This window comes from Neolamprologus multifasciatus, chromosome 6, assembly GCF_963576455.1.
Source record: "Neolamprologus multifasciatus chromosome 6, fNeoMul1.2, whole genome shotgun sequence".
Classification (NCBI taxonomy): domain Eukaryota; kingdom Metazoa; phylum Chordata; class Actinopteri; order Cichliformes; family Cichlidae; genus Neolamprologus; species Neolamprologus multifasciatus.
The window spans coordinates 28,890,511-28,913,489 of NC_140444.1; the positions used below are offsets into that span (position 1 = coordinate 28,890,511).

Consider the following 22,979-nt stretch of genomic DNA (forward strand, 5'->3'; position numbering starts at 1 on the left):
GTCCAGCAGGGTCAGGGAAGCAAGCCTAATTAGATATTGGCTGAACGTAGCATGGAGAGCTGAGATTTTTACTCTGCCTCAACATCCTTCATAGTCATTATAAACTCACCACAGGAGACCAGCTGTTATGGCTGACAGTTCTACAATGGCCTCGTTCTGTGTGTGCCGAGGTTTAGATAGCGAGTAAATGTTAGAGAGTTTAAAAGAGCTTGGCTACTTACGCACACACCCTGACTCCCCCGTGATGTGAAATTGAAAACTGTGATTCATGCAGAAGCTTTCAGACTTTCTCTGTCTCTCACGTTCTCTCTCTGTCTGTTCTTCTTTCTCTCTGTCTCTCTCTCTCCGGCTTGCCCTCGCACATGGCTTGCTGCGAAGATGGAGATGAATACCCGCACTCTCATGAAAAGCTGTGAAATTCGCCCATTTTTCAGTCTCTCTCCTACAACTCTTTAGTAGGCTATAGGTCCACATCTTGCAGCCCTAGGGCGCTTTTTATAGTTTTAATTGTATGTTGCTTTGTGAGTGCAGGCAGTTTGTGCCTATGTGTTTTCAGCTTGTCTCTCTCCCCTCCTTGGTGTGCATGCATGTCTGTGTGTGTGCGCGCGCATACACGCACACACTCCAGGGGGACCGCTATCTGATCCATTGAGATGAATGGCCTGTCTGTATCTCCTCTATACAGCTGACACTATCAAATAGCCGCTGCCTTTCTCTCTCTTTTAGCTCTTCTCTCTCTCCTTCACCTAACCCTGCTGCCCATTGGTCTCCCCTTACACTATTGCACCCTCATTTGTTGTTTACAACTAGAGCGAAGGATGACTGGCATTTTATCTTGCAGTCGAGAGGAACAACAAAGATAGAGGAGACAGAAAAATGGAACCAGAGAGCGTGATTCAAAGACGAGGAGGTAGAGGAAGCCTCTCTGTCTGCTAGCATCTGTTGCTGCAGGGCATAGACAGGGAGGTGCGTGTGTGTGTGACAGGGAAAGTGTGATGGTCAGGATTAATTCAGACAGACCATTTGATGCCTGAGTGATTCAGGTCCCCCTGTTTCTCCGACTAGTGCCTCAGTCTTTCTGATCCCCTTCTTCTCCTACTCTCTCCACCTGTCTCTGGCTTTTATCTGTCCATCTATCAGCTGTTCTGACTATTGCAAAGTTAATATCAGCTCTATGATTTTTACAGCTCTTGAGGTAACTATGAAAAGTAAAACCCTTGGCTGTTGTTTTTTTTGGCCTGTTGGGATTTGCAGTATATTACTTATGATGTTTGACTCATAAACCCACACCAGCATAATTTCCCACATTTAGCAGGATTTACACATTTTTACACGTAACAATAACAGTCAGAGTCTTTCCAGGCAGCTTAACTAGATACATTCAACACTATTTATGATTAAAAGCAATAGTGAAACCAAAACAGATTTGATTTAACATTAGGGCAGGGCGATATGGCCAAAAATATATATCACGATATATATTTGAAAATTTGCGATAACGATATAACTGACGATATAATTTCTGCGAGACAAAATACAACTCCACAACTTTACTAGCGCAAAAAAACCCATCCATTTATTTTACTTAAACAAGCAGCTGTTTTTTTAATATGCATTAAAGCTATATAAACATTTAACAGTGCAAATGCAAATTCCTTGCTGAAAGTTTAACCAAAAGGCATTTCCAGTAGAAATGGGCTGACATATCCTGAGCATAACCATGTATAATATCCACTGAAGTTATAAAGAGGTGCTTTGTTACATTAAACTACAGTGTGCCAAATAAAAAAAAGTCAAATATGTATTTTTCGGACCATAAGGTGCACGGGATTATAAGGCACATTAAGCGAAACAAAGCAGTCAGATAAATCAAACTTTATTCAACTCATTCTTCTTGCTTCCTCCACCTCTGTAACATTGATTCATTAATGCTGTGTTCTATCACAGCTGCTCTATTCCCATGTTGTTGCTATATATTAATGACTAACCTGGTATTGTGGATGGATTATTTCAGTTGTTCTCCTGACTGAAGTTTGGTCTGTTTACAGCATCCTGCCATGTGATTGCATTTGTCTCTAACCATCAGGAACCTTCACGTTAACTTTTATCGAGTGTAAAAGTGTTAGCGTTCATCCTCCAACTTCACTGTTTATGTTGTGCTAACATAGCTGAGTCGCTAGCGATCACATAGCACATCATTAAATACCAGCTAGCTCAACTTCAGTAACCCTACAAATGTCCCTGCTGTGTAGCTTCCTGTCTTCATTTATGTTGGAAGTGATAGCAGAGCTGTACGTTTGATTTTTTTTCAGAAATTTCTCATTCAGAACATGCTATATTATGCTTATGTAACTAGCGAGCTAACTTCCGCTAACTTCCTGCTAACTTCTAACTCCGTTAAATGTAATGAATTCTGTTTTCATGGATGCCTGGATGTTAAACTTCATAGTTACACCTGGTAAAGAAGCAACACTGATTGTTTTATTAAAGATGGAAGAATTTAGAAAGTTTTTAACTCTCAGCGACTTTGGGACCTGAAACGGACGGAGTTTAGGACCCAGATTACTCCCAGATTTACGAGCACCTTAGTCCGACAAATACGGCAATAACGACGGCTCACTTGCATGTTCTACAAAAAATGTGCTTTGTTGTGTATCTGACGGACAATCACCAAACCAGTTCTGGTTGCACCATTTTTACAAACTAATTCTGGTTGATCCGTTTCACTCAACAATCTGCTTTCCCCCTCATTCTCCGTTACCGCCGTGCTTTTTCGGCACTGCGCATGCGCGTTTTACCCATATTCTATCGCGATATTTCATTTTCTTATCGTTGCCTAGCATTGTACCGGTATTACCGTGAACGGTATAATATGGCCCAGCCCTATTTAACATCCTCTGGCTCACAGAGCTCATGGTGTCATGGCAGATGTCATATGAATTCAGATGATGCAGAATTTGGAGCACAAAGGTACGAGAGTGGCTGTACCCTATTATCAGTGGTAAAGTGTTCTATAGGTGAATATATATGGGAAAACAATGAAGCTGGCACTTAATTTTTGGTTTTTGACATTTTTACCTTTTGCCTCTGCCTCATCAGCAGATGGGTGTTCATCAGCTCGGTTTAATCATTTGTTTCTGTTTCTCCACAGAGGTGCAACATTTGCTCCAATCTTCTGTTACTTAGTCCATTGTGCTGAGTTGGAGGCTATGCCTCATTAGGATACATTAGCAGCTCAACTGGGCAGTAATAACAGCTTCATAAATCACACTGTTCCAACACACAGGTCTTACTAGTAATATGGACTATTATAGTTGATTTTGCACAGGTACCACTGCAGGTTAGGTGATTGGTCAGTCCAGTGCTGTCACAGCAGATGGGTGACTGTGTCATTGTTTCTGATTAATTTATGGATGTTTACCATCTCTGCTTTCTGAGTCTTTTAATGCTCTAGGCAGTTTTACAAACCTCATAGTCTTTCCACCCACCCCTCCATCCATCCATCCACTGCATTATGAAGCCTCTAGATAGGCACTCATTCACAGGGTTAACACGGACAGGCAAACATTCATTCTCACCATGGGTTTTTCTGACTATCATACACAATATCAAAACTGGATGTTACCACTATGAAGTCACTCACTGGATTTTTTTGGCTGCTGCCATGTTGGATTTTTGGAGCCAGAAGTTACTTTATATGGGTGAAAAGGCAGAGTGCTAATTTGTAAGCTTACAATAGAAAGCTTGGTTAGCAAGCTGCATTCAAAAACTGTAATGAGTGTTCAGCAACACACTAATAAAACTTTAGAATTTCACTCACTGCAACTAATTCACAAGAAATTGTGTGGACTGTACTTCACGCAAAGCAGAATATTGGCAGAATATTCATTATTAACAGCACACACAAGGAAGAGGTCCTGTTTTATGATGCCTGGCACATTCTGATCAGCCACAGTTACCTGTCAGCTAAGACTTCTCTATAAAAGGAACAGCTCTGCTGGTGATTCTAAATAGCCAATTTAGAATCACCACATAACATTATATGCATATTTTGAACTGTGGGAGGAAGCCAGCACACCTGAAGGGGAACACATGCAGACACAGGGAGAACGGTGCAAAGTGCACCTTGGTTTTACACATGTTTTTGAGGGTGTGTGTCTGCGAGAGAGCTTTAGTGCAGTACTGTGTTGGTAATAATCTGTGGCATTATGGTGGGTGTTATCCTGGGACTTGTATTCTGTCTCTTCTCTTTTGACTGTCAGACACATTAATCCTCTTTCCTTCTCGGGCGCTCTCCTCCTACTCTGTCCTCGCTTCTTTGCTGAATAACCAGACTTAAGGGACTCGGGCCATAAGATCCCACCTTTGTCTCTCAAACAGCCACTATTCCTCTCTATCATCTCATTGGCTCTTATTATTTCTATGAAATGATCATTTTTTCTCTTTTTCTATATTACTCATTCTTCTCATTTTCTCCTCCCGTGGTGAGTGAACAACAATCACTATTATGTCTTTTTGTTGTCTTGGCAGCACATTAATTATTGTAGCTATTTGATTGTTGTATTATGAAGCTGGGTGTATCTGTATGACAGGAACCTTTTTGATGTTTACCTGTAGTATACTAATTAATTATTCATAATTCTGTTTGTGTTTTTAATTAATCCCGCACTCCGATGCTGTTGTCACAGTTGAGCCTTTTTGACGCCTCAAAAGGAGGCATAAAAGCTTCTCTTCAGTCTCTGCCACCTTCCTTCTCTCTCCTTCGATCTGTTCTGCAGTTGACAAGTAATTTATGAGCAAGAGAAAGGAGGGGGCTATTATGACACACACACACACACACACACACACACACACACACAGCGAGGAGGGCGGGGGTAAATCATCACCTTGTCCATGTAACTGATGGTCAAGTTCAGAGGTCAGTGACCAGTATCCGACCTTCTTAGTACGACAGATGACGTACGTTAGTGTGTGTTTGTGTGCGAGAGTGTGTATGTGTGTGTTTGTGTATTTTCTGCCCTCTTTGCTGGAAAAGGGTAATCAGTTTCCCTGTAGAGGTGATTTAATCTGTAGGTCACGTGCTCAGGATGGATTCATCATAGGACAGATAGATCACTGTCACCCACCTAGACACACATGCACACACAGACAGCTACACACACACACAAACACACACACACATGCATACACACAAACACAAACACACACACACACACACACACACACACACACACACACACACGCACACACACACAGTAGGTGATTTATATGATATTAAATGGTTGGTCAACAGCCTAGCTGTGGCGTTGACCTCTAGGTCACTGTGGGTACTTAACCACCTCCTACCTTCTCCGTCTCCCAGATAGTCCTCTTAACCACCTCCTACCTTCTCCGTCTCCCAGATAGTCCTCTGTCATTCCACATCAGTCGGTCTAAAAAAAAAACAAATTCACGTCAGCTCACACCTCCACTGTTTCCCCGTAGCTGCGATGTTAAAGCTGCAGCTTTATCTCACTCTGTCTCTGTTCCTAGATGTGGGAGAACTTCAGGGACTAGGATGTGATTGTGCAACTATGAAAAAGCGGAAAACAAAGGAGATAACGGGGTCATGGGTAGTCTCGTTTGTCGTCTTTCTTTTGTGAAAGGTTGTTCAGCGTGTGTGTGTTTTGTTATGTTTGTGTATTCTCTCACTACCGTTGTTAGTCTCTGGGTAGAGCAGAGAGAGCACAGGCACTGTGTACGTATCTTTTTGTAGCCTGTGCATGTATTGTGTTTTAAGTATATGCTAATGTTTTTATCTCACTGCATCCAATCCCGTTTTTCAAAACTGAAAACCTTGAGAGATGTATTTTTGGCTTATGGTGTGTGGTACTGTGTGTGTGTTTGTGTGTTAAAATGTTTGAACTAAGAGATGTAGGCCTTAAGTCAAAATGATAGTGGAGTACAATAACAGTCTTTGTCTCACCAAATTATATGGAAAAACCCTCAATGTGCATTTGTTTACTGCTTTCTCGCACCCTTTCGTTACACACATAAATACAACCTGACCCACAAAGCAAAGGATAAAAAGTTACAGACAGTGAGGAAGTGAAACGGAAAACCCTTTCGTTAACACTGTGGACTTTCTGTAGTTCAACATTTTTTTCTCCTTTATTCTTCTCTTTAAATATGGCTGCACAATACAGGGATTTGCTTGGTGAAAGTCTGAATCTGTTTGTATTCATGTGTGTGTCATCATATTACTGTGCACAGCACTGGATGTATAGCATTCAGGATCTCTGCCCAGAAAACTTCATTGCTCTGACAGGGTTGGGTGGCTGTATGTTGCACATATAAGTACAGTTGAATGTATATATTTATGTGTGCTTCAGGCAGGATGGAAGGCAGGCTCTTGACATATCAGCAAAGCTTCAACCTTCTTTTATATCAATTAAAGCAATTAAGAGATTAAGCATGTGAATGGAGATTAGCATGAATTACCATATCTGAAGGAACCACCAGATTACTTCCTCTATTCCCGCACTAACTCTCTCTTGCTGTATCTTATCTTAGATTCCCTCATTCGTAAAATCCAAGCATTATAACAATGTGAAAAAAATCCTTTGTAGTGTCTTTCACAGGTCAAAACACTTGGGGGTCTTTAGAGTGTGTTAAGGATGTTTAAATATAGCAAACTAGAGCTCACCTATTGATGGGATCATAACATCTTGATGTTTCAACCCACAAGTACCCAGTGAGTACTTATAACTGCAATATTGTATAATTATTTTTACATTTTCACACTAGTGCTTAGTAGAAATAAGTCAGTGCAGACTTGATATTGATCCAATACCGTAGTTAAATTAAAAAAAACTATATTGCTGACTGACATGAAGAGAATAGGAATTAGTCTTTAAGTGCATCGAACATAACGTACCATACGGTTGCCTCAAGGCTCATATTAAACATTTCTTTTCTGACTTTATGAAATGAAATATTTCCAGTAATATAAAGTTACTGAACTGGTATTTAAGAGTGAGTTAATAAAAGACTAAACTAATAGTAAGAAGAATGAGTGACAAGAAAAAAATAAATAAAATAAAAGATATTTTCATGTGCACTAGTCTCATTTCAGCTCACAGTGGCTGCTGCACACTGCTGTTGTTTATAGTTTTGTTAGTTTTTGTTTTCTTCTTGTCTTGCCTATCTTTCTTTCAAAAGCACATCCTTTTAGTGCTCCTCACACAGTCGAGTTGACAAGAAGCGGATGAAGTGAAACAGTATTTGCGACAGAATGAGAGAGAAAGCTTCATCATTATCTGAGCTTTTAAGTTGTGTCATCTCGCTGGACCACAATTTCCCATTGAAAACATACAAAGAAAAGCTGAACTCAAAGCTGTCTTTGTGGTTCTTGCAAGAGTAGGTGTCACCCGCCACGCTGGAGGACCAGGGCAAGATGACAAGCACACACAAAGACACCAAGTCCATCAGACAATGCGAGGCACCAACAGTGTGCACATAATGACACATCTTTGTTGAATGCCACAGGCTTAGCGTCACAAGGCTGCACCTACCACTTGCCCTTGAAAGTTGACGATGATATCATGTACCCACACTATTTTAGCTTCTGCCAAATTGTTATTGAGCGAGTGATTAGCTCTGATCACCAAATTAGATCAACACGACAGAAGCCTCCGGAGATGGCGGATTTAAAATAAATATGACTGTCACATTAGCTGGACTAATCGCATTCAGCCATGAATTTTAATACAAACATATTGCCACCTCTTTAATTTAAAGATGTCACCAGTTTGTGCTGGCTTACAGTTATGTAGACAAGTGTATACATTTTCCAAACCAATCAAAATGTTTCATGTGCAATTTCTAAATCTAAATCTTTCATTTGACAGTGATGTGATAAAAGTCTGAGTCTAGTGCACTTATTTAAGCTTTCATGTGAAAAGTCCTGTTACAGAACAAAATGCAGCCCTCAAGCAGTGATAATTCTCTCACTTGTGAAGAAAAAAGAATGTGTCAAGAGCCGGGGGAAAAATTCACAAGCTGATACTGGAACTGAGAAAGCGCTGCAAGATCTACTTTATGATGTCACCCGCTCGGATTGATAAAATGCACAAAGCACACAGCCAAATGAATCGCCCCAATTACCACGAGCCTGTGAACACCGAACAGCAACTGGCAGTATAGCCTCAAGGAAACATCTTTAAGGAAAATTCTCACATCTACTAAAATGTTTTTCAATAAGTAAGTTCACCTTTTACTGATGAATGCATAAAAAGACAGCCACTGTTTTTACATTTATGACAGACACCTCTGTTGGGGACTTAACAGACTAAATGTGTTTTATTATTGCTTTTTGTTCAGCATTTGTTTATAGAAATAATAGATTTGATGTGTGAGGACCTCTTTTTAACAGAACCAACAGAAGCAGGCGGCATATACGGTATGTTTGCAAGGTAAAGCAAAACATTTTTAAATATATAAAATTAAAACCAGCCGTGATAGAAATAGTGTATAGAAAAAGTCACAGACAGGGAGATTTGGCAAGTGTGTGCGCCCATCATCACACAAAATGTAACTGCATGCTTACCAGCTAACAACTTGTAATTAAGAAAGTCCACTAGTCAATGAGTAAATTCTTGGATAATGCTCCAATCTAACTTTTAGTTTATAAAGTCATAGGAAAGTGTACAGAGATGCCAGACAGGCGGATTTTGCTGATTAGCTTTGTGGATTTAGCCAACTGATTTGAACAAGGTATAAGTAGATACTATAACGCTAGTATATACAGTGGGGCAAAAAAGTATTTAGTCAGCCACCGATTGTGCAAGTTCCCCCACTTAAAATGATGACAGAGGTCAGTAATTTGCACCAGAGGTACACTTCAACTGTGAGAGACAGAATGTGAAAAAAAAATCCATGAATTCACATGGTAAGATTTGTAAAGAATTTATTCGTAAATCAGGGTGGAAAATAAGTATTTGGTCAATGACAAAAATACAACTCAATACTTTGTAACATAACCTTTGTTGGCAATAACAGAGGTCAAACATTTACTATAGGTCTTTACCAGGTTTGCACACACAGTAGCTGGTATTTTGGCCCATTCCTCCATGCAGATCTTCTCAAGAGCAGTGATGTTTTGGGGCTGTCGCCGAGCAACACGGACTTTCAACTCCCGCCACAGATTTTCTATGGGGTTGAGGTCTGGAGACTGGCTAGGCCACTCCAGGACTTTCAAATGCTTCTTACGGAGCCACTCCTTTGTTGCCCGGGCGGTGTGTTTTGGATCATTGTCATGTTGGAAGACCCAGCCTCGTTTCATCTTCAAAGTTCTCACTGATGGAAGGAGGTTTTGGCTCAAAATCTCACGATACTTGGCCCCATTCATTCTGTCCTTAACACGGATCAGTCGCCCTGTCCCCTTGGCAGAAAAACAGCCCCATAGCATGATGTTTCCACCCCCATGCTTCACAGTAGGTATGGTGTTCTTGGGATCTTTGCTCACCGTTCTCATGATCATTTTGACCCCACGGGATGAGATCTTGCGTGGAGCCCCAGATCGAGGGAGATTATCAGTGGTCTTGTATGTCTTCCATTTTCTGATGATTGCTCCCACAGTTGATTTTTTCACACCAAGCTGCTTGCCTATTGTAGATTCACTCTTCCCAGTCTGGTGCAGGTCTACAATTCTTTTCCTGGTGTCCTTCGAAAGCTCTTTGGTCTTGGCCATGGCGGAGTTTGGAGTCTGACTGGTTGAGGCTGTGGACAGGTGTCTTTTATACAGATGATGAGGTCAAACAGGTGCCATTCATACAGGTAACGAGTGGGGGACAGAAAAGCTTCTTACAGAAGATGTTACAGGTCTGTGAGAGCCAGGGATTTTCCTTGTTTGAGGTGACCAAATACTTATTTTCCACCCTGATTTACGAATAAATTCTTTACAAATCCTACCATGTGAATTCATGGGTTTTTTTTTCACATTCTGTCTCTCACAGTTGAAGTGTACCTCTGGTGCAAATTACTGACCTCTGTCATCATTTTAAGTGGGGGAACTTGCACAATCGGTGGCTGACTAAATACTTTTTTGCCCCACTGTATGTAGAAATCACCACCATCTAATCACCACCTTGTCTGAAATATGAATTAATGTCTGCTACTTTTGATGTGACCTAGTAACAATACCCTAGATCATTGTTTCCCAACCACTAAATGATCAGGTGTACCGTGGAAGATTATCTGGTTTCACCTGACTGGTACCCTCTTGGTACGTTGTGAGTAAGAGGCATTCTTTTCCACTAGAGGGCAGTACAACTACCTGCCCAAATTAAATGTGTTGCCAACTGCCAGTAAAACAGAAGAAGACGAGGAAATTTTACGAAATTACGTAAAAGTCATCCGACAACTGAGCGCGTAATAGCAATAGATAAATAGACAATGCCCTATAGATTTGAAAAGAAAAAGTAGGCAATCTGACCTGGGTCCTGGAGAAAGTTCCGTCCTAGGTGAAAGTCCTAGCATGAGTAGTGGTCAGAAGATAGCAAAAAAGGTATACTGGGGACAAACCGAGCCAATTCCACTATGCCTGGTTGCTCCTTTGCTGTAGCTGGCTACTGGAATACTACATTCCAACTTTATGCCTGCACCATGATCCCATTATATAGATGAAAAGGAAAAACCATGAGTTGCAGGTGTAGGTGGGTCGTAACATGTCATTATTTTGTTGTTACTGAGCAAGTCATCTCCATGCTGCCCCTCCATTGCCACCAGGCTGGAGCCCACGAGAAATTAACTCATTTAACAATAATATCCATTAACCTGCCCATCAAATTTAATTACTTATTAACTAAAGGTATCATAGACTTCTATACGTGTTTTTGCAGCTGTAAGAGTCGCCCCCTGGTGGCCATTAAAAAACAACTTCTCTTTTCTAATCTGGAAGTTACATCCATGTTTTATACCATCTGTGCTTTCCATTAGTCCAAAATAGAGTGTAAGTAGTTAATATGAAAATAAAGTGTAAGTATGAAAATGGCTGTGGTCTGAGACATCATTGGTGTTGTAGCTTGTGTCATGCTCCAGTGAAGGCTGTTAGAAGGCATTACAACTTAGTTCAGCAGCTATTAATGTATTTTTGTATTTTGATCGGCATATTTACTGCTTTGATATTGAGACATATTGTGAAGCTACAGTGCACGGAAGCATTGAAATATTCAATCCATCACTGTCATTCAAATGCCTTTCCTTCCTCCCTAAGTGAAATGTATCACAGAGAGATTTGTAAGCCTGCTGCATGCTTGTTTATGCTTCTCGAGAGCTCTTATGAAAAAAATGTGCCCACATCTGCAGAGGATCACCCTCAGTGCTTTCCCATCATCCGAAATGCCTGCCCTTTTATTTACTCTCAATGAAGCATCTCTAGGCCTCGGCTTTTGATGATATTGTAGGCAGCGGTTTGAAGCGTCGTTGTTTCTAAGAAAAGAAAGATGCACTCATTTTCACAAATTTAACTGAACTGACTGAACTTATTCTTTTCATCCTTTGACTGCCTCTTTTTAGGTCTGTTTCTTTACCCTCCATATCTGCTCATCAGTTTTCTTGCCTGTTTTCCAGCTCTGTTGAACTGCAAGCTAAAGTTCTTCTGTCAAACCAAAATAGTAGCTTTAGAAAGGTGGTTCACAGCTGTCAGCAAAGAATGCAAAGGAGCAGTTTTTATAAAAGCACTTAAATTGCAGATTAAAAACGAAAGAAAAGGAGAAGCGGTCCACTGGTCATTTTACGCTTTGTGACCACTGGAGTCCATTTCTTTAACCTTAATGATTTAAAAACATTCACTTTGGACGGGTAGAGACGAAGATGGAGCAAGAGGACAGAGTGGTCATTTTAGCACTCCTGCTTCTGCTCCATCTCTTAGTAATGACCTCTAACCTCAATGATTCAAAGCACACGGCGGGGACTGCACACTGCCACCCAAGTGAAAAAGTACACATACAAATTTACCTGCATACAGGCTCCCTCAATCAGTCTCTCAACTCCTCTGAGTACTTTTACCTAAGAAAAGACTCAAAGCACCAAGTCCCTCCATCCTTTTTCACTGCCATTTCTCTCCTTCAGACCCACCATTTGCACTTTCCTTTGTCTAATTTATCATTACATCATGAAGTAGCCTCTGACAAGCAGAAGACACTCAACTTCAAGTGTGTGTGTGTGTGTGTGTGTGAGGTGCTGTAACTGGTTGGCATTTTATGTAGATCTCAGTGAACAGACTTCATCTACGTATCTCCTGCAAAATCAGCTGCATTGGCTCCTTCATCCATCACATGCTGGATACTCTTTTGACCACCTCTTTGTATGCATATGCATGTGAGACCTTTTAAATTATTTGTATAGTTCCCCTTACCCTCCATGTCTTTAACTTCCTAGAAACATGAACACACTGCATCAGTACAGAGCAGTTGCAGACTACAAATTAATGCACATACACACCCTTGTATTCAATAACACACATTTTTGAATTCATCATGCTGTGTGTTCTGAAATCTTAAGTGGTGGATCTTGGTTTTCAATCAATATGAGATTGAAGTGCAGACTTTCAGCTTTAACTCAGTGGGTTTAACAAAAGTATTGCATTAACTGTTTAGGAATTATGGCAATTTTTATGCACACTCCCCCAGTCTTTTGAGAGGCTCAAATAATACTTAACAACAATAGTTAGCCATAATAACGCTTAAATATTATTATTGTTAAGTAATGCCTATTCCTGTCAGGGTTCCTGGGTCGGTGACCCAGTGTTTTCAGTTTTCCCACATCAATGTTTCCACTTCCTGTTTTTTCCCCATGTCAGCTTGTCTCTCGTGTCATTAGTCAGATTATGTTCAGCCCTGTACTCACCTGTTTCCAATCAGTGTCATCATTCAACCTGTGTATTTAAGTTCCTCGGTTTCACCAGTTCTTTGTCGTGTCATTGATGTTATGTCGTCGTTTCCGCCAGCCAGCCAGCCAGCCAGCCACTCAGTCCGTTCGTCCTTCCTTCCTTCATTCATTCATTCATTCATTCATTCAGTCAGTCGTCCAGCCAGCCAGCCAGCCATTTCCTACCTCTGTTCTGTTTGCTCACGCCATCACAATAAACACCAGTCTTCACCTACCTGTGAGTCCTGCGTTTGGGTTCCTTCTTCCTTGCCTCAGCAACCCCTGACAATTCCATTGGTAGTCCTGGCAAATTAAGCACAAAACATATCTGGAGTTCATTTTAGGTGTTGCGTGCAACTGAAGGTTATTTAGGCTATCAGAGAGATTGCAAAAATGTTAGCAGTGGACAAATTCTAAATCTGGTTTGTTCTTAAAACCAATGAATGTAGTAGCCAGCTCAGCAGCACCAAAAGGCCCAAAAGACCACAGAAGACAACTGAAATAGATGGTACTTGACAAACAACTTCAAGTCCTTTAATCAAGTTGAGAACACTCTGGAGTAGGTAGGCCTGTCATTATTTACAAGAGACGGTTTCATGAATGGAAATACAAAAGTTGTACGACAACGTACAAACCTCTGGTTACACTCAAGAACAAGAAGGCCAGATTAGACTTTGCCAGAACATCTAAAAGAGATTGCACCGTTCTGGGGAAAATAAATCTTTGGACTGATGAAAACAAGATGAACTTGTATTAACTTGTACCAGAGTCATGGGAAGTGGAAAGTACAGAGAAGGAGAGAAATGGCTCATAATCCAAAGTCATACCAACAATGAGCAAACATGGTGAAGGCAATGTTGTTGCATGGGCATGTATGGCTCCCAGTTGAAACATGGATATTCTTCAATGCCAAAGCAAGTTACCTGATTTGAACCCAGTAGAATATCCCTTTTTTAGTTACTCAAATTCAAATTTTATATGTCACACACACAACCATACATAGTATGACATGAGGTGAAATGCTTGTAGCTGTGCAATGCAATGCCCGACCATTAAATGACAGTGGTTTTACAGTATTTACAATTTAAAGGTATTACAACACACACATCACATCACTACAAAATTATAGTGATGTGATGTGTGTGGGAGAGTCCAGTCCTACACCTGGTTCCGCGCCCGAATAGCCTGGGGGAAGAAGCGCCTCCTCATTCTCTCTTTTTTGGCATTAAGGGAGCGGAAGCGCTTCCCAGACCTCAACAGTGAGAAGAGTCCATTGTTGGGAAGGGAGAGGTCCATCATCTTCCTAGCTTTGGTCTTGCACCGCTTGGTGTAGATGGACAGCAGGTCAGGGAGCTCTGATTGAATGATGCGTTCGGCCGAGCGCACCACTCTTTGCAGATCTCATCTGTCCTGCTTGGTGCTGTTCCCAAACCAGGTGCAGATGTTTCCCGTCAGGATGCTCTCGATGGTGCAGGAGTAAAAGTTCTTGAGCACCTCAGTGGCAGATGGAAGTCTCTAAGTCTTCTGAGGAAGAAGAGATGCTGAAGATCAAACTTGTACTTTTACTGAAGATAAAACTGAATGCAGAAATACCCATGAATAAGGAACAGCTGTACATCCCAAGTGAAACACAGCATTTGGTGATGTCTATGGTTTCCAGACTGTAGGCAAAAGATTTTTATAAAGATTTTTATCTTACTTATTTTCATCTTACCCAGTAATCAGTCCTTTTATTTAAAATTATGTTACTGTGCCCAATTACTTTTGAGCCTCTGAAAATGGGGGGAAGCATATCTAAATGTCTCAAAGAAATGGCTTCCTCTACAGTTAATGCAATGCTTTGTTGAATTAAAGCTGGCAGTCTGATCTTCAGTCATGTCTTGATTGTTCAATTTAAAATCCAATGTGGATGTGTACAACCAGGCAAAATTACAAAGAAATGTGTCATTGTCCAAAAATGACAGATTTAACTGTACATGCATCTGTGTGATTGTGTGTGAGCAGTGTTTGGGTGTGGTGGTGGAATAATCATCAGCTTGATGCTGACCCAAAACCTGCATGCCATCATATCACATCATATCATATGCCATTCTCTGTCTGCTGACAGAATGTTGTCATCAATAGCACCTCATTGACAGACTTGGCCATTCTTGGCAACTTATTCCTGCCTATCATCTCCATCATTTGCTTTGTCTTCTTATTGCTGCCTATATCATCTACATCTGTCTTCCATTATATTCCACTATCTACTTCTTTTTCCCACCCTTAGACTCGTTTGATAGCTTTACACACACATATTGCATACTCCCACACACACAGAGGAACAGACAATACAGCCACAGACAGCCTATTGAATAGCAGAAATAGCTCCCTGTTGGTTTGAATGTGTTAAACTTCCTAAGAGCTGCAAGTCAGCATAATTCAGCGTGATAAGATTCACATTATGGCAGTGCACACATACACACACTTGCTGGTATACAGACACACTCCTGTATACTCACATATATGCTCGTTGAAATGGGCATTTGTGCCGAGGGTTGTGCCTCCATGTGGAGTAGTATAGCATGAGTGTCGTGCATGGTATTTACATTTGTTTCAATGACAGCAAGGCACTTTCTCCACCTCCCATCTTTATTTCATGCTTTCATGCCTCCACATTCCCCTCACCCCCACAACCTCACTCATCACAATCTGTCTCATATATACTCTTTAAAACGTCTCTCCAGCGTTTCAGTGGCAGAGTTTGTGCGCGCTGCCAGAGCTTTTTCCATGACTGTTGCGTAGTTTGTGTGTGTGCTTGCGCACGTGTTTAATGTCAAACTCTTTTCAGCTCTTGTGTGCTCCCATCCAGAGCACTGCTTGGTCCTTTTCTCAGCCCCATGTGAGTATGTTCACTTGTGTGTTGTCACACTACACTGTAGCAATAACCATCACACATCCACGACCCACCAAACAGGCCAGTCACATTCCTTTAGGGAAAAACTGCTCCGTGCTCGACAACCTCACGCTTTCCTCGGGCTCCAGGAAAATTGTGGTTTGGGGAATTTGATGTGGTGGCGTGCGTGACTGTCTGCATGTGCAGCAGTGTGGGTTGCATGGCATGAGAAAAATGTGGTCTGAAGAAGATGTCACGATGCTGACACTGTCTAATGGCATTGTCACTCCTTCTGTCTGTCTGAGCTATCAGAGGCAGAGAAACGAGGCTGTGACATACACAAAAAAAGAAAGCAAAGGCGAGAAAGTGCTTCCAGACAAGATGCTGGGAAGCTGCTGGAGAGTTTTATTTTCCGTGCAGTGTTGGAGTGCAAAAAGGAGAAAATATGTGTTTACTTCTGTGATGGATACAGAGTTTTTCACTTTATGCCTCATTAGAAAGAGAGAGAAAAGAGAGAGAGAGGGGTAAAAAACTGAGGAATGTAGTGAGAGTGAAGCGATGTTTGTTTGTGTATGTTTGTGTCCTGCACCATTTAGTTGCTCCGCAGATAAACAAGCTTTTAAACACAACTTTATTCATTATATTTCATCTGGTTTTCCTATAAAGGAGAGGGTGATGGGGTAGCACAGAGAAGAACAGGGTGGGAGGGATGTGGGATTGATGGGAAATGGGAGCTCATGAGCTCTGTCATCTGGGGTCTTTGTGAAAGGTGTCTGTTTGAGGGGATATTTTATGCACCGACCCTTTGTGTTACACATTATATCCTGATTTAGCCATTCATGTGGAAAATAACTTGCATTGTTTTTGTCCCGGTGCCACTGGCTATTAGGGGTGTAACAGTTCCCTTTTATGTTTCTCAGGGTGCATACACACTAATGTGTTTTCTTTTAAAAACTTTTATTATGTTTATGACTAGCATTCACACTAATGCGGGATTTCAGTGCACATAAAGCTAAAAGCTCAAAAGTAATACAGCATTAGTGGTTGAAGAAGGGCTGACTTTCTATGGGCAAATAAATGGAATGGCTTCTTCTCTTATCAGTAGAATACAATGACGTGTCCTGGATTGTTCAGTTGATATTTGATCACAAGAAGTTGCATGCAAACACATCGGTTAAGGTTAATTTCAGTCTTTCCCCTGTGTTGATATATGTTATTTAAAAAGAATATAATGCACTAAATCTATGTCTGTCTGTCTGCAAACTCGTACAGAGCTAGGAGCCACGCAACCAAAGTTGTCACAGTTACATTTTAGGCCGCTGAAGGTTTTCATCTATATCACGTATTATCATACCATCATGTTGCCTAGCAAACACATACAACAGGGTAAAATGAGTGGTGGTTCTTATAAATTTTCCACCTTATTTATTAGCATTGTAATCATGTCACTTAGCAATGGTCTAAAAGTAGATTTATATGCTAGAGCTGATGTGTGTAGTAGTATACCTCTCCCTGTAACATGGTACCTTAATCATACATACATGTACTGTATTTTCCACACTATAAGGCACACGTAAAATTCTTTCATTTTCTCAAAAATCGACAGTCCGCCTTCTAATCCAGTGCGCCTTATGTATGAATTCTGGTTGTGCTTACTGACCTTGAACCGATTTTATGTGGTGCATTTTTTCGTTTTAGTCCGGCTTTGGTAAGCTACGAAGCCGCACCGGCTACTGTAGTGAGGAGCCTAGTGGACTTAAGTTTAACATCCATGCATCCATGAAAATAGAATTTATTAAATTTAAAGGAGTTAGAAGTTAGCAGGAAGTTAGCTCGCTAGTTTCGACCTAAACATGACATACCATGTTCTGACTGAGAGATTTCTGAAAAAATAAAAAAGTACAGCTCTGCTATCACCCATCCATCCATTCACTTCCGCTTATCCTTTTCAGGGTTGCGGGGGCCGCTGGAGCCTATCCCAGCTGTCATAGGGCGAGAGGCGGGGTACACCCTGGACAGGTCGCCAGTCTGTCACAGGGCCAACACACAGGGACAGACAACCATTCGCACTCACATTCATTCGCACATTCACACCTAGTGACAATTTGGATTATCCAATTAACCTATCCCCACAAGCTGCATGTCTTTGGACGGTGGGAGAAAGCCGGAGTACCCGGAGGGAACCCACGCAAACACGGGGAGAACATGCAAACTCCATACAGAAAGACCCCGGCCTGATGGTGGAATTGAACTCAGGACCTTCTTGCTGTGCGGCAACAGTGCTAACCACCGTGCCACCGTGCTGCTATCACTTCCAACATAAATGAAGACAGAAAACTAAACAGCAGGGACATTTGTAGGGTTACTGAAGTTGAAGTTTTTTCCACTTGATAAAAGTTAACATGAGGGTTCCCTAACATGGTCAGGGACAAATGCAATCGCATGGCAGGATGCTATAAACGGACCAAACTTCAGTCAGGAGAACAACTGAGAATATCCATCCACAATAGGAGGTTAGTTATTAATATACTGCAACATCATGGGAATAGAGCAGCTGCGAGAAAATTCAACATTAATGAACAATGGTACGGAAGTGGAGGAAGCAAGAAGAATGAATTGAGTAAAGTTTGACTTATCTGACTGTTTTGTTTCGCTTAATGTGACTTATAATCCAGTGCGCCTTATGATCCGAAAAATACGGTAAATGGATTTTTCCATTGTGACAACTATCCTGAAGCTTGGGCATGTACTAATAATAATAATAGCTAATCTTCACCACTAACTCCAGTATTAACAGCAGACCTACCTGTCAGATTCTTGTGTACGTTTCAATTATTAAAGAAAGTAATCTTAATACTTTTGAACAATTTATTTATTTATTTTTTAATAACCTGATTGGTGCATTTATTTGTGCCAGACCTGCACGTGAGATAAGGTAAATATTTCTGTGCAGTGCTAATAATAGTAATAAAGGCAAAAAAGATCATTTAAACAAGCTTTTAAAAGATCACTTTAACTCAGTTATGTATTAAAATCCAACTGAACTCCCATTTAGTCATTCCCGTTTGCATTGTAAATAATGTTAGAGAGTGTTTGTTAAAAAGGTTTTTAAGAGGAGGGGTGTAAATGAAAACCAATTTCACATTTGTGTATGAACCTTTGTTTCGGAGTCATGGTTGTTATGTGCAGCAGAAGAAACACATGCACAATGTTTTTATTTTCATTTATTTTCAAAACATGAAAAATATTCAAGTGTTTAATTGACCATTATTTCTAAAGCAGAAGTTACAGCACTTTAATGCTGCATACTGTCAATTAGAAAAGACTCTGAGCTGTTTACTCTCAAATCTAAATGAAATAAAACAAAACAATGTCCATTAGGACAAGTGCAACATATTCCTAATTAACTGAAATAAATAATTGAAGCCAGCAGTGGGGAGGATCAGTTTTTTGAATTCCCACAGAGTAAGAGTGAGTTTCTCTCTTAGTCAACAGAGCTTATGATCGGTGACAGTCGATTTTCGGTCTGCTCTTCATGAATTTATTTCCTCTGTGCTAGTAAAACACATTACAGGAACCTTCACAATCTCCTGCAGGTTAAGCAGGGCTAATCAAACACTTATATTGCTAATTAAAAGATAAAGTTCTAGAAAGTGACGTTAATGCATCAGCAGGATAGTGACGATAAGATAAGATTTGTAAACTCTTTATTTAAAAACATTATGTGCACACATTGTCACGGGCTGCGATGGCAGACCGTGGAGTTGCAGTGAAAGTAGGGCCCAAACGCGAGACTCTTAGTGAAGGACAGTGGATTTATTGACAGGGGGTGGAAAACACACAACTATATACAAAATCCCGGCACTGTGGTCCCGTGGCGATTCTCCCTGAATCCCACACCGTGCAGATGTTTGTGAAAGGTGAAACAGTGGCGACTCCAAAAACTCCCACACCGTGACTTCCAAAACACACTCCGCTCCAGATTCCTGGTAACACAAACACATTCAGGTTAGCAGGGAATCTACTTTCGCGAAGGTTTATGCCAAGTCCACGGCTGTACTGATGAGTTCTGACTCAAGGATCCAGCGTCAGCCTCAGCTCAGCTACAGTCTTAAATGCCACTCCCTTGATGAGCATAATCTGCTGCAGCTGGCAGAGGACGACGAGCAGCAGGTGTGGCTGTCTCTAGAGCAGAAACACTTCCGGGTTCGCAGTCTCCTCAGCACACCAAAACCCCCGGAAGCTCACACGGAGAAACATGGAGAAAAAGGAGAGAAAACCAAAACACCACACGGAAAATATAAACATAAACACACTAAAATACATGAGCCCTGGGTCCCTAGACCCAGGCCATGACACACATACTTTTCTAATCTCCTTATATATATATTTTTTTAAAAAAAAAACAAAAAAAACAAAACCAAAACCCTATTACTTCCAAGAACAGTGGAAAATGCCAACAACATTTTGTTTCTTTTTATTCGGCTTAGGTGCAGTTATAAATAAAAATAAATTGGCTCACAGGATGTACCGACCTGAGATTCTAGCCAAACCATACTGAATGCACGTACTGCTGCAATTCTGTTTGATAGTTTGGTAAAGCTAAGTGGGAGAATAAAAGGTCAGAATGGCTTCTTCTTATCTCCGGTGGCTGGGGCGCTGAGTCTGTCTAACACCGTAGAAAATGAGAGGCAAATTAACAAACTTGCAGTATATTAATGACCACATTTAACCAGACTTAAGTGACATATGCAGATACATTCACATGCTGCCCAATGTGCTATATCTGGGTTCTTAATTAGCTGTCTGTAACTGAAAATAGTCATTGAACAAGCTAAGGTGAAGGAGAAGAACCATGTTTGTGTTTTTTTAAGTTAACTCAGGAAAGTACAGGGGGAATTCTGATACATGAGGGCAGAGCATAACATCTACAGGCTGTGAGTACTGACTGTTACTCCTTCATCCAGCAGGTTTCTGCTTCATGACAGCTACTCGAACCAAATTATGTCGAAAATGCATAATTCATAGCCAGATCAAAACTGAAGAAATTTTACTCAAAGCAGAATGCAGAACAAATGATTTGCAGAACAAATGCTGTAACATGTAAGCTGTTGCACATTTCAATTTGACTGTAATCAATGTCTTACTATGTTAATGGTCTGTCATAAGCAGTGTTGGGTAAGTTACTTTAAAATAGTAACTTAGTTACATTACTAGTTACTTCTATCAAAAGTAACTCAGTTACTTCAAGTTACTCGTTACTTTCAAAGTAACTAGTTACTAGGGAAAGTAACTTTGGTTTTACTCAGAATTCTCTTGTTAATGTGTTGCTTCCATAACTTTGGCAGTCTTCTAGCTTGCTTACTTGCCACAAGTGCACTGTTCCACCTACCAATAGAAAGGAAAAGATAATACATATTTCCACGAGAGAAATCCCACGCCTGGACCGTCATTGACTGCTGCCATGATTCTAGCCTACGTCACAGCGTCATGTGCGCCTTTTACATCCAACACAAAAAATTGCAGTCGTGGTGCTTTGATTGTACTCAGAACTTGGAAATTCTGCCTTCTGAATAGGAAGATGTAGGTAACACCAGACTGCAGATGAGCTGCATACAGGGCTGGACGGGGACAAAAAATCGGCCCGGGCGTTTTGACTAGAGACCGGCCCACCATTATAGGAAAAATCATAAAGCCTTTGAATGAAAACAAACGCTGTTGTGACAGTGATGTTCACTGTTTTGATGGTATATATGCATCAATCGTTTTTTGTAAGATTCAGATAATTATTTTTTAAAAGCTAGACATTTTAAATGAGAATAAGAAAGAAAAGTATTTCTTTGTGCCCACCTCTCCCTGTTAATGCCCTACCTGGCCCCCCTGGCAAAACTTTGCTAGACCCGCACCTGCACAGTTACCAGCTGTCAGCTACCTAAAAAGGATCCTGGTGTTATTTGTCTCTCAGAATCAGTTCATAACTTCCCTTCAACTCATTCCTGTCACCTAAAAGGTAAACCTGTTTCTCCATCACCTGTTCAGCTCTGATGATTCAGTAAGGACATCTCCTGGTTTCATCTTCATGTTTCCCTCTCACCAGATAAACAAACCGACATCATGACCAGCAGCTTTTTTGCAGCTGTGGCTCCAGCAAACATCAGCTGATACTAGGAATTAATATTAAATAAATTCTAACAACAGCTGATCAAGCTTAAACGTGCTGCTGTTGTTTAACGCGACATCGGCTGGTTTCCTCTTTCTGGCGCAAAGTGGGCGATAAACAAACAAGAGAGAAAAGCCGATCAGCTGATCATTGATTAGTTTTCATGATTGAAATAGAAACGGGACAGGGAGGGGGGAGAATGAGAGACGAAGAGGCAGCTGTGCAGCAAAGACACAGAATAACTCCAGCTTTGTGCCTTTTTCAATGTAGCCGAATTATGGGACCAACTGTTCCTTTTCACCTCTATAAGAAACGCGTAATATTTTCTCTGAATACCAGACGGGACGGTTGGCAACTCTAATAACTTATGGACAAAATAAAGTTCAACATCATTAACTTCATAGCACCCACCCAGCTGTATAGAAACTCCGTCATGCTAGCTAGTACGCAGTACGGAAAAAGTCAGAATAACGAAAATAAACTCCACCTAAACTTGGTTTATATCTGACCCAGATAGACTGCAGGTCATAACTTCTTACCTGAAGTTCAGTTCACACTTGGACCGGCGGCCGCCTCGGGTCTCTTTTCCTTCTCTTCCACCTGCTGCCTCCAACACTTGCTAATGTTATTGAATCTGTGGAAGCTCCGCAATAGCCACCACACGAAGTAACGAGTAACGACCCTATCTAAATCCCAGTAACGACTAACGCGTTCCTGATTTTGGCATAATAACTAGTTACCGTGCTCGTTACCACAATAATAACGTAGTTACTGTAACGCGTTACTTAATAACGCGTTAGTCCCAACACTGGTCATAAGGTTTTTGATCCTGAAAAACATATCCATTACCTGTTTCTTGTTGTTTTGTATCTAAATTTTCCACTTCAGAAGATTTAAGATGTAACAGAAGTGATATTTAGCCTCAGGCTCCCAAACCCTCAAACTGTTCATTACACTTATGAAAAACACAAAGAGAAGAGCCCATAAAGTTGGACATGGACAAGACATCATTGTCCATTTACAGCAACTAAAAAA

The 22,979-nt window shown here is 40.9% G+C and overlaps 1 protein-coding gene and 1 long non-coding RNA gene across 3 annotated transcripts in view; one reads left to right on the forward strand and one right to left on the reverse strand.

The window, feature by feature from the left end:
• Positions 1 to 22,979, forward strand: part of LOC146517236 (protein sidekick-1-like) — a 295,230-nt gene that overhangs the window by 42,390 nt on the left and 229,861 nt on the right. The gene's annotated exons all lie outside the window — the stretch shown is intronic.
• LOC146517238 (uncharacterized) lies at positions 1,539 to 2,898 on the reverse strand. Its single transcript, XR_014874673.1, has 2 exons — positions 2,047 to 2,898; positions 1,539 to 1,884 (listed from the first exon to the last, which is right to left on the reverse strand). It is a non-coding gene; the product is annotated as an uncharacterized LOC146517238 (long non-coding RNA).